We start from the raw sequence: 12,557 nt of genomic DNA, 5'->3' as shown, positions 1-12,557 counted from the left end.
AAGTTCAGGTAGATCTAAAGCCGCAACAAAACAATCATCAAAATCCTCTTCACAAAGTTCACTAAAGCAAACATCATTGCTTTCATCTTTTTTTTGAGGAAAGTGAGACAAATAGTCCGCACAAACATTTCTCCCTCATGCAATGTGTGAAATATCAAAATGATATTGAAAAAGTTTAGACACCATCCTTAAGATCCTGGGCGTACAGCATTTATTGACACTAGCGCTTAAAATAGATACTAAAGGTTTGTGGTCTGTAAGAAGACTAAAATGTTTACCCTAAATGTACGGACAAAACTTTTCTATAGCCCAAAGACAAGCTAAGAGCTCCTTTTCGATAACTGAATGATGTTCTTCAGCAACCCTCAAAACTCTAGATGCAAATGCCATAGTATCCTCACCATCACCGTTAGTTTGTGTGAATATGGCCCGCAGACCAACTTGACTTGCGTCACCTGTGATACAACATGGAACACTATGATCAAAAGGTTTACGTGCATTACCTTTACTCAAAAGTGATTTAATGAGTTCAAACCCTGAAACACATTCTTCAGAGCAACAAAATGTAACTTTTCTCTTAAGTAAATTGCTGATGGGTTGAACTATTGTGGCAAATTTAAGAACAAAACGAGAATAATATTCACACAAACCCAAAAGCGATTTTACGCCAACTTTGTCAACATGAGCAGGTGCATTTATGATTGCTTCAAGTAAACCTTGTCTGGGTTTGATACCTTCCTGAGTTAAAATACGCAATACAATACAATACAATACAATACAAAAGATGGCCTAAATATTCCACCTCAGTACAAACATGTTTACACTTTTGGGATTTACCCCAGTCTAGCATGACCTCAAGTAACCTAGCACTATTGACTTCCAAGAACTATTTTTGGATTGTTATATTCCCGAGTTAGGCCCATGCAGCTGTTTCTTACATTGTCCTATTTTTCAGCAGTGACCTTTTGCACATATTTGCGAGTGCAACAATGTTGGATTTGTTTCCCTAAAACTAAACTTGTTTACACATCTAGCTTCACAAAATATTATCACAATGCCCTGAACATCATGTGCAGGTCTCTTCTCACACTATGTACAAATGCCATCTCTATATTCAACCACAGAGCAATAGGGCTATCTACATATCCATAACATTACAAAACTCTACGCACATCGCAAGGCTGCTTTCTATTATAAAAGATGAGCATCCCAATGTATTAGGGAAGGAGGCACTGCAGCTAACCCCGAGGGTCCATGTCCAGTTAATGACCAAGATGGGGTCCTTCATTCTTTCCCACCAGGTAATGGAGCTGGGTAGTCCCTTGGGGGGGATTTTTGGCTCCACATACTCTAGGTACACTTAGAGTATTGTTCGCATAGTAGGAGTACTTTTGATTACTGCCTTGTTTTATATGTCTGCATATATACATTGCTTTAGCACCATGGTAGAACTATATCTACTATTTATGCTTTTGATGCTTGTAATCAATTGTATCTGCTTCTGTTAATTAATCATTGCAGCACATGTATTATATACAAGAACAACAGTGCGTCAGTAAATATATTGAAAACGTCTCACTGTGCTTTTTTTGTATACCTCTCTGAGAATAAGGGAACATGAGTGACTGAGCGAGAGGTTCTGTACTGTTTCCACGATCCCTGAGAGGTCAGGGTTGTCATGTTCAGTGTTTGTCAGAACCCATTCACTCCCTGGTAAGGTTGGGGGGCTTATGGTGACACGGTGAGCTAACTGTTCTCTAAGTCGACATATCCTTTGGGGTGGCTGGAATCAGTCTAGGCCCAAGCCCCTAGTTAATGTGGTCAAACAAACATGTAGATCCTATGCATTAGAAGGGCCTACACAACAGATTTAATCTTCTTTTTTTTTTTTTATTTTTTTTTTTTTTTATTGACAAATTCATAATTAATACATAAGATTCAAAAAGAAACAGAAGTAGATACAGCAGATGAACAAATAACTTAAAAAAAACAATTTATAAAATATCAAGTTGGATAACAACACCAGAGAGGAGAGAAAAAGAAAAAATGAAAAATAAAAATAAAAAAGTGACTACAGAAAAAATATAAGCAGATTAAACGATCAGGAATCTGAGAAACAAAAGAGATGTCCGTTAATCATTGGCAGAACCTAATTGGCGAACCTCATTTGTGTACCATCTTGTAATCGGGTCCCAAATCTGTGCTCCTATTGCTTTCATTTTTCTCCCCCTAGTAGCATATATTGCAATTTCTTGTTTATAGATTGCAAGAAAGCGACTAAGCCACATATGAAAAGTAGGGGGGTCTACGTCTTTCCAACGAGCTGCCAAAATGATACGAAGTACAGCATACCCCAGAAAAACTACAGCTTGCTCCTTTTTATTATGACCCAGTGAGTCATCGTGGCCTAGTATACAGAGAGTTAGTGAGTCCCTTATCTGACGTCCAAAGACCTGAGCCCAGAACTCCAATATCATGGTCTTTAACCGCCTCAACTCCGAACATTCTGAGAACATGTGCAGTAGATTGGCGAGTGGTTGTTTGCATCTTGGGCAGTTGTTGTCGGCCCGAAGACCCCAACTAAATAATTTTGCAGGTGTATAGTATAAGTTGTATACTGTTTTATAATATTGTGCTCTTAAATTTGAGGCTATAAAGTATTTTGTAGATAACGCTAGTGAAAGATCGATATCAACATTAGGATTTGCCAGTTTTACAGCCCAAGATTGTTCTGTTTTTTCGATATCATCAGGGAAATTACCCATAAGAATCTGATACAGAGTCCCTATTCTTGTCGTTTTCTTACCAATAGCTTCAAGAAGTGGAAGTCTGTCTCGTATTATTACTGGAAAAACATTGCGGATACATGACAGTATTTGAAAATATTTCAAAAAATCATGCGTAGGGACACGATATTTTTCTTGAAAGTATTCAAAAGATATAGGGATATTATGTCCTAATATGTCACCAACTGTATTGATACCTAGATGTTCCCACCTCTGCGAAGTAGCATCATTAAGGGATGGGGGGATGATTTTACTATGCCAAAGAGGAGTATATCTTGTAAAATTGGGGATTGATAGATATTTAGAGATTGCTTTCCAACCCACCCATGCGTCTAAGACTGTCTTCAATTTGATTTTTTTATAGTATGAAGGCTCTACCTGTCTTAAAAAGAGCCCTTTACACTTATCACCGAGACTAAGTTCATAGATCGATGGAATATATAGGTATGGGGGCGTATAGGTATTAGTTTTTTTATCCGTAAGCAGGGGATCCATAGATTGCATCAGTGTTGCCCAGAGATATAATTTTAGATTGGGGATAGCTAGTCCCCCTCTATCCTGTGGAAGCGACATTAAGCGGAGGGACCTTCTTATCTTTCCGTAACTCCATATAAATTTAGATATAGCGGACTCAATGGTTTTAATGAAATTATCTCCAGCTAGCAACGGGATCGCTCTAAAAAGGTAGAGGACCCTCGGGAAGATATTCATTTTAATATAGTTAGCCCTCCCAATTATAGATAGATGTAAGTTGTCTATTCTTTTGAGGTCTATTTTAATTTTATCAATGAGGGGAGTGTAGTTCAAATGGATAATTCTCTCCACTTTAGTAGTAAGGCGTATGCCTAAGTATGTAGCTTCTTCAACTTTGAGAGCACTTTCATAATGGATATTATCAGTAGCTAACACCATGGTTTTGTCCCTATTTAACGAATATCCTGAATATGTGCCAAATGCCTGGGTAATTGATTCGATTTCCAGGATTGCCACTGTGGGATTGTTAGTTACAATGGCAATGTCGTCCGCATATGCCATGACTTTGGTGGAATATGGCCCTATTTTAATAGGCTGTATTAAAGGGGTCGAAAGTAGTTTCTGTATAAGGGGGTCTATGTATAGTGCGAACAGGATCGGGGAGCATGGGCAACCCTGTCTTGTGCCTCTATGTACCTTGATAAGCTCTGACTCATTGCCACATATAGAGATTTTTGCACTAGGATCGGTATATAAAGCTTTGATGGCTCTGATGAATTTGTATCCAAAATTCTTTCGTTCTAATATGTTCCAGAGAAACTGCCATGCTACTCGATCAAAAGCCTTTTCGGCATCGAGGAGAATCATCGCCATCTCGCCCCCCGTGGTTCCCATGATATCAAAAAGGGTAGTGGCTCTCCGGGTATGATCTGTAGTGCCCTTTCCGGGTATAAATCCGTGCTGCCAGGGGGATACGAGATGTTTGATAACCCCATTCAGTCGGTTGGCTAGTATTTTTGAGTAAAGCTTTGAGTCAGAATTTATCAAGGATATCGGTCTGTAAGATGATGGAAGCTGAGATGGTTTACCTTTTTTGTGAAAAATTATAATATTCGTTAGTTTCCAGGAGTCTGGTGGGGCGGAGTTATACTGCACTCCGAGAAAGAGATCTAACAATAACGGAATTATTTGTTTACCTAGGATTTTATACAGTTCTAGGGGGATTTTGTCGGGGCCTGCCGCCTTACCATTGGAAAGTTCGGATAGGGCAATCTCTACCTCAGAATAGGTAATTTCTCTCTCGAGTATTATTTTAATCCTGTCATCTAACCTAGTGTTTATGTCTTGGTCTGGGAGCCAGTTGCTCAAAAATGACGTGATGTCCGAGTCCGAATTTGTCAGATCGCTATGATACAATTTCTTATAGTATTTTTGAAATATGTTTAGGATATCCTGCTTGGATGTATATTCCTTGGCTTCATATTCAATCATCTTTATATTGCCTTGTGACTGTTTTTGGCGTGTTCGTAATGCTAGGTATTTGCCTACATTCTCCCCTGATTCATATAGTTTATTTTTGTTAGCTTGATAGGTTTCGGCTGCTTTTTGAATCAAGATGTTATTAATTTCATTTTTTAATATCAGTATTTTTTTAGAGGTTTCAGATGTTGGGACCCCCTGGCCTATCTGAGTGGCATGGAGTGTCTCAAGATCGGAAAGTTCCTCCATGACCTGTATATTGATATTGACTTCCCGCTTCTTTTTATTGGCGACAAATGAGATAGTTTCTCCCCTTATTGCCGCTTTAAAACAGTCCCAGACCATTACTCGTGACGCGCTAAAGCGGTTACAATCGAAGAAGCCCTGTGCCCAATTTCTCATATGTGATATGAATTCCTGATTAATCAAGAGTCTTCTGTCAAAGGTCCAATTACACTTTGGTTTCACCAATTCGGGGAGATCAAAAACAAAGGTGAGCGCATTGTGGTCTGAAATTGTTTTAGGGGACTTGATCATATCAATCATTACCAGGCCCTCTAACGATGACATGATGTAGTCGATCCGGGAATATATATTGTGGGGGTAAGAAAAGAATGTATGACCGTCCGTCTTTTTGCCTGACTGAACCCACATATCTAGTAAGTTATGGGTTTCCATTAATTGCCTAAGTGCGCTAAATACCTTTGGTTTGCGTCCTTTATAATTCAAAGTGAAACTGTTATTGATGAATACGCCTATATCTATGTTGAAATCCCCACAAAAAATTAAGGAGCCTGTCCAGGAGGCCAGTTCTATCTCTAACTCTTGGAAGATGGTGGGGTCATCCATATTTGAGCCATAGATTGCGCATATTGTAAGACCACACTCTAGTTGAGCTATCGCCCATCTGCCATTCTTATCCGCTAGTCTGCGGGTCGGGGGGCCCATGATAGGTTTAGCTAAGATAGCAATCCCTCTAGTTTTAAAGGATTGGGTTGTGGCTACCAGCAGATTATATCCAGGTAATTTAAGTAATTCCCTATCAGTAGTTACAATATGAGTTTCTTGCAGGCAAAGTATGTCTACTGGATTCTGGCGTGTTAATTGGAATAGTTGAGCCCTTTTACTTTTATCGTTTAAACCTGCCACGTTCCATGAACATAAACTCACTCTCCCCATTTAAGAAAAAATACGTTCAACCTGGTTTCCATATATCGACCAAATGAGCTGCAGCTAGCATCAAAAATTATAATGTTTCTTGTTTTTCTGCCATATTTGTTGTAATCCACAGATAATATTTGCATATACTTTACTTTGCGAATAAATTTGCGAATGAATTTGTACATTTTTTTGCATTTTCCCCCACCCCCACCCCCTTTCCCCCTCCCACCCCTTGACTGCCCACCCACACCCCCCCCGCCTCTCCCCCAGTGAGGCATTTAGACTCTAGCTAGAGTCTGTTGTGATGGAGAGACATCGCTACCCAGTGTCGCCCATATAGACATATCTTATACAGTCCTTTTATCGGGCGTAAGATAGGAGAAAATACATGATGAGAAAGGAAGCGAAAGAAACAAAAAAGCAGTAGTGAATAAGATAAAGCCAGAAAACTAAGAGAGCAAACAGTGAGGCCCATTATAGAACTTTTATATGGAGAGCTAAAAAGAAAAAATCCTGTCTGGAGAGTGTGATAAGCATCAGTTCTATGTATATTTTGGTTATCGTTTAGTTAGAGGAATTAGATAGGACTTAAATAGTCCACATGCTAGCACCCTAGGGATTTCCTAGGGATTTCCTTTTTTTTTTTTTTCCCCACCTTTTTCTTCTTTTTTTTTTTTTTTTTTTTCCCCCTTTTTTATATTTAGTGACTAATTGGTGGCTATCTCACAAAAACGTTATCTAATTCATAACCTTGACTAGGTATGCTGTTTCCCCCTTGTTCTCTCTAGTTCCCTCTAGTCCCCCCTCTTTTTAAGGCAGAAAGGCAGTAAGGCCCAATGATATAGTGAAAAAGTACATCTCTAGTTCATGCTGTCAAGAAAGTCTTTTGCTTTGATTTCTGAAGTGAAAAACTTAGCGTGGCCCTTATAGACGACTTTCAGAGTTGCCGGGTTATTCAGGTACACCTGGGCCTTTTTCTCCAAAAAAGGCTTAATCAGTTGACGAAGCCGCCACCTCCGCTCCACCGTGGTGTGACAGAAGTCGGGTCTAACAAAATAGGAAATTTCACCTCTTGTCCGATGAGCATCTGGTCTTGCTTTCTCGGCAATAGCTTGGCGGAGGAGGAAATTTCCAAAGTACACTAAGATAGCCCTTGGGTATTTAGACTGTTCCTTTGCGGCCCTTAAAGTAAATGGAGTTCTGTGGGCTCGTTGCACCTCTAGCTCCCAGTTCCAGGTGGAAAGTTCAGGGAGCGTATCCTTGAAGAGCTGGATTACAAACATACGCATATTCTCACCCTCAATTTTTTCCGGAACACCAAGTACTCGGAGGTTGTTGCGTCGCATGCGATTTTCCATTTCCTCGAGTTTCCACCTGACGTCTTTTAATTCAGCATCGTGAGCATCTACTTGCTCCTTTACAACTGTGGCTTCAGCCTCATTTACCACTATGCGGTCCTCCATGTCGGTCATTCTTGCATTTGATGCAGCCACTGATTTAGAAAGTTTGCGCACAACTCCCTGGACTTTATGGAGTGCTTGTTGTGCCCTGCGCCCATCTTTTGACGTCTGTTCCCTATGAGAGGCAATTGCCTGTAGCACTGTGTCCATGACAGATGTCAAGGTGGCGTTTTGCTGATCAAAAAAAGGGGAACTATCGCTATGGGTTTTGGAGGGAGGATCCTGCATGCTAGTATGAGGAGATTGGGCCCTAGGGCGACCACTAGTACCAAGGTGGGCTTTTTTCTTTTTTAGCACTGTGTGCCGCCTATGTCTGCCCATAACTACGTCCGGATCACTATCTTGTGAGCTTGCATCCGTGTTTGAACAGATTTCTGAGTCAGATTGGGGATCAGAGAGAGAGTAGGAGTCTGAGTCAATGTCTTGGTCTTGAAGCAGTATAGACTACTCCGCACCTTCAGAGATGGTAAAAAACTCTGATGGTTCCTTGTCTGTATCTGACGCTAAGCCTGACCCCAATTTGAAGTCAGTTGCACACTGCCCATCACTTAGATGCTGCCGAGCGATAGTAGTCTCGTTACCCAAGCTGGACGTAACTGTCTCGAGGGGGGTTATGCATGCCTGGGGATGCGCTGGAACTGGAACTGTTTCAAGAGAGTTAGGCTCAACAGGCTCGACAGAAGAAACAGAGGGAACATCACTGTGAAGGGTGTGCGTAGCCTGTATTGGTTGAAGTACTGGTGAGGATGCAGGTCTTACCTCCTTATGAGTCGATGCCAATCCTTGCTGAGAAGATACAACCCCCGCTGATGTAGGTGCTTTTTGCATTGTGGATTCTAATAGTGTTGGTGGCACTGTCTCTGTGCCAGGTGGTCCCCCATCCATTTGGGCCTGTGTATCTGAATGTCGCTGTGCGGTGATGTCAGCTGCCTCTTCAGCCACTTCTGCTTCTTCAGCCTCAGTCGCCTCAGAAGGGGTCGGATCTGCCGGTTCTGCCGGTTTTCTGGCCTCTGTTACCTCCGTCGGTTTTGAGCGCTGTGAAGCCTCAGGGACTTCAATGGGAACCACTATACTGGGCTCCAGAGCAAACACTGCCTGGGGAGAGGGCAGCGAATCAGGGCCGGCGGGAACTGCGGGAGCAATCACCGTCCCGCTCCTTGCGTGGTGAACGGGGGAGGAAGAAACAGCTGCTCCGGCGGGTAATTTTCGCAACAGGTCCACCACGGACGGCCCTGGCCCGGGCCCCGGTGTAACGGGAGTCTTTGCCATCTTGGGCTGACCTCGCTCTCTCTTATGCGGTTGCTGTTCAGGGCAGGCTCCTTCCTCCGATACCGAGCCGCAGCCGCGCCTTGCCGCAAGCTTCTGTTCCCGGGTAGCCTGTTTAGCCGCTCGGGTTTTGGAGGCGGCATTACCCGATGCAGGATTTTTTGGAGCCATCCTTGCAGGGATAGAGTCGCCGGTCCGGATGGAGGGACTCTCTGTACCTCTCTGTGCCTCACTGCCTTCGCTCAGAGCGCTCGGAACGTTTGGGAGACGATGCCAGGAGAGGAGCCTCAGCAGCGCGTAACCGAGCACCGAGGCCACCAGATGCAGAGATGGATGATGCCGGTCTGCTATAGAAGGAGGATCAGATGCCAGGTAAGCTCCACGCATATTACTTTACTTTTTTCCCTCCCGGATATATAAGTTCAATCATTCATATCTTTTCTGCCAGCAACGAGGATATAGGTCATTCTCTTGCCATTCTCATAAAAAAGGAGATCGCCCTTTTCGGTTTTTCCCAGGCACTGGGCAGAGAGTGTCTCACAGCGGTCTAGGGAGCCGCCGCCATCTTGCCTCGCCACAGATTTAATCTTCATCAAATTCATATCTCTACTTATATTGGATGGATTGTTGTTGTATTGATCTTGTTTTACTCAGATACACTTTTTCTATTATTCCAATCTGGCGTGGAGTCTTTTGTGTTTTTGTTTTACAGTGTTACTATAATTTACGTGTTGCACAACTACTGTACACATTGCCTCTTCAGGTAAACCTGACTGCTCTGTGCCAAGCTACCAGAGGGCGAGCACAGGTTAATTTAGTGTATGTATCTGGCTTACCTTGACTAGGATTGCTTGGACAGGGTGTACACTCTGGCAACCAGAAATCTCAATTTCTAACATATTGTTGAATAAATGTTATTAATTATTTTAAATAGAAAGTGGAGTTTTAAGCATTTCATTTTGTTTTACATTTAATCAGTAATTTATAATGTCATAGCGGGCATTTCAGGAAATAGGTTGAGAAGTTAATAAAAACATGATTACATTGAATTAATGTTAATTATTTGTTATTGTTGATGAAACAGTGATTGATTATGAATGATGTAAATTATTTAGTAGTTTATTTGTTATTTTCAGCTTTTAGCTTTTGATATATATTTTACTTTTTACATTTGTACTAATCATTCTTTTAGGATCAGGTTGTTGTGTTTGTAGGGGAATAGGTTTGGAGCCTACTGAAGAATAATATTTATTTAGTTGATTCTTCATAATATTTAATTGCGTAATTGCTAATTAAATATGTATATTTTTATAATTTATTTATTATATCAATTATTTGTTCTATTTGAATTATTTGTTATAGCATTGGTAGATGTTTTAATAATAATGTTTGTAAAACTTAGGGATTCATTTTGATATTGGTGGGACAGCCACCAATAAGCCATCGTTGGAGGTCCCACTGACATCCAGGCCATCGGTCCAACTGCTGCATTATGATGCAAACAGTCGAATCACAGTGGTCTGGGAGACAAACCGCTGCCTCCGACAGGCACAAGGAGCCCATCAGGGAAGTGTTTGGACACTAATCCCTACAATGGAGGCACTGCAGTAGGGATTAGGATGTCCTTGCACCGGCATGGATGTTTGAAAAGTGTTTGTTTGTATTGCGGCTTGTGCTGCAGCCCTTTCCCTCGGCCGCAGCACAAACTGCAGCACAAAAAGGCACATTTTGACCTCTGTGCTGACGTCCTATCCTAATTGAGCAGGTGGGCCTGCCAACTCATTGTCGGAGGGACCCTTGGCAATGGCATTGCAATGAGGGTGTTAGCATTTTTGTTTTGTTTAAGTCATCTTTTAAAGTAAATATTGTTTTATTTTTTTGTGGATATATTTCTTTGTTTGTAGTTAGAAAAATGATATTTATCATTGCAACTTTAAACATTTTTATATGGAATGCTTTTAGTTTTTTTTCCCTTAATTACATAGTATTTATTTTTAAATATATGATCTAATAATTTTCTGTTATTATATTTGTATATGTTTGTAATACTAGGATTAGGAGTTGGAATGTTATATTTAATCTCTCTAAAATCCAACGCTTTACCTACTGCTGCTTAGACTGGATTCATATAGGTTGTATGTGATTTCATAGAAAAACAATTTCATGAAATATCATTACCAAGAAACTATTTCATCTAAACTGTTTAACCCCTTGGGTGCTCGGGATGACCCCCTGCTATCCTACATCATGCTGGGTAGGTGCTCAGGATGGCCGGATGCCGTCTGAACACGCCGATTTCCCAGTGCGCACAAATTCTGCGCCTGTGCTGGATAATTAATTAGTGGGCCGGGTTCGGACGGACCCCGGCCATCCTTAGCACATGCCCAGCATGACGTAGGACGTCCGGGGGCCGTCCTGAGCACACAAGGGGTTACGCCCCCTAATTATATCCCTGCACCGCGGCTATATTTGCGCGGCAAGGAAGAGGTTAGTGGAAATGTTCAGAATTAATGACATTTATCTTTCTGTGGAAACCAATTCATAGAAAGTGTTTTTACTCGAAATTGCCTATTGAGTGCTTATTATCATGGTCACTGGCTGCGGCTCTAGGGGTTCTACCAATCTACCAGCATTCTGCAGTGGCCGTCAGTGGTGTACAAAGAAATAATGTGGTAAAATACATAGACGCTACACCACAGCTAAGTTCTAGTTGCAATGTCCCTGCCCTGATACTCCATGGCAGCGGCCATATTAGGAGGGGTTCAGGTATAAGACGGGCCTTCTCCATAACAAAGCGGTTGCTAATCATCTGCCGGTGTGAGGACCAGACATTCTCTATGCTCCATTAACCGCGTCTAATCAGGGTGCAGCCCCTGAAGTCTTCAGGCACCCGATGGGCAGTGCACAGTGGGCAATTCAGAAAGCTGCATCAAAAGTAACATTCAGCATTTCTGTGCAGCCCATAATGATGTTTACTAGATTGGACTGATCTCAGGGGTAAGAGCACAGATGCTAGGAGAGCATAATATTTGGAACTCTGCAATCCTTGTACAAAGTTGTGTAGCAGGTCCGGCAAATACATAATCATAGTTGTGAAACATTCTGCAACCAGACAGACTGAATAATTAACCAGTTGCCACACTGTTTTACAGCCTGCTTCAACGAGATCCATCCAATGACTCTAAAAAGGGTGGATTCTGGTAGGTGTCACAGTATATTAAGCCCTACATGTAAAAAATATAACCAAGTACTGTATGTATAATAGCTGCTCTATTGTTTTCTCAAAGTTGTTTATCATTGCCTTATAGACATGTACCCATCCATCACTCCTCAGTCAGACTGCAGAACAAAATCCAGGTGAATTCAAATTACCATAAGGTTTGGTGGGGTGGTTAAGCGGAGGGCTTAGGAAGGATTAGTCACAACTCTGGTCTTCTCTAACAGGTCTTCTTCTTCGCTGTTCCCTACCCAACACCCTTTCCCCCACCTGGCCTCTCCAAAAGTCTGCGCCAAAACTGCATTCAGACTTGGTGGTGCCTGGAGATGGACTTTCTAGCATCTAGCAAGCTCAGTGGAATTGCTTGCAGAACCTGACAGAATAGCAAGCCCACAAGTTACTTTCCTCCCGGCTTTCCCAATACTCAAATGGCCACACAAGATGACATCTTAAAGGCTTTAGACCAGGTAGAACAAGAGCTAGCAGACTCCAAAGCTCGTACGACGGCCTTAGAAGAGGAAGTGTCCCAACTCCACCAGAAGATGGATGCTCGGGAAGCATCTGATAGGAATCCCTCTGATATTCCGTCAGGGAAATATCCTAGTAGGATCAACACCCACCAGCTTATCAGTCACTGTCCTGCTATAAATACCCCTAGCAGCCCCACAAAGATTTTTAGGAGATCCGAATAAAGTGCAGATATTTCTTACCTAG

At 41.9% G+C, this 12,557-nt stretch overlaps 1 pseudogene; it reads right to left on the bottom strand.

Annotated features, from left to right (window-relative positions):
• Positions 1-6,760: 6,760 nt before the first annotated feature.
• On the bottom strand, positions 6,761-8,797 carry LOC147728577 (uncharacterized; annotated as a pseudogene).
• Between the last annotated feature and the right edge of the window lie 3,760 nt (positions 8,798-12,557).

Source organism: Lissotriton vulgaris, chromosome 3_1 (assembly GCF_964263255.1).
Source record: "Lissotriton vulgaris chromosome 3_1, aLisVul1.2, whole genome shotgun sequence".
Classification (NCBI taxonomy): domain Eukaryota; kingdom Metazoa; phylum Chordata; class Amphibia; order Caudata; family Salamandridae; genus Lissotriton; species Lissotriton vulgaris.
Note: the sequence above shows the minus strand (reverse complement) of the source record. Positions and strands in the feature narration are given on the sequence as shown.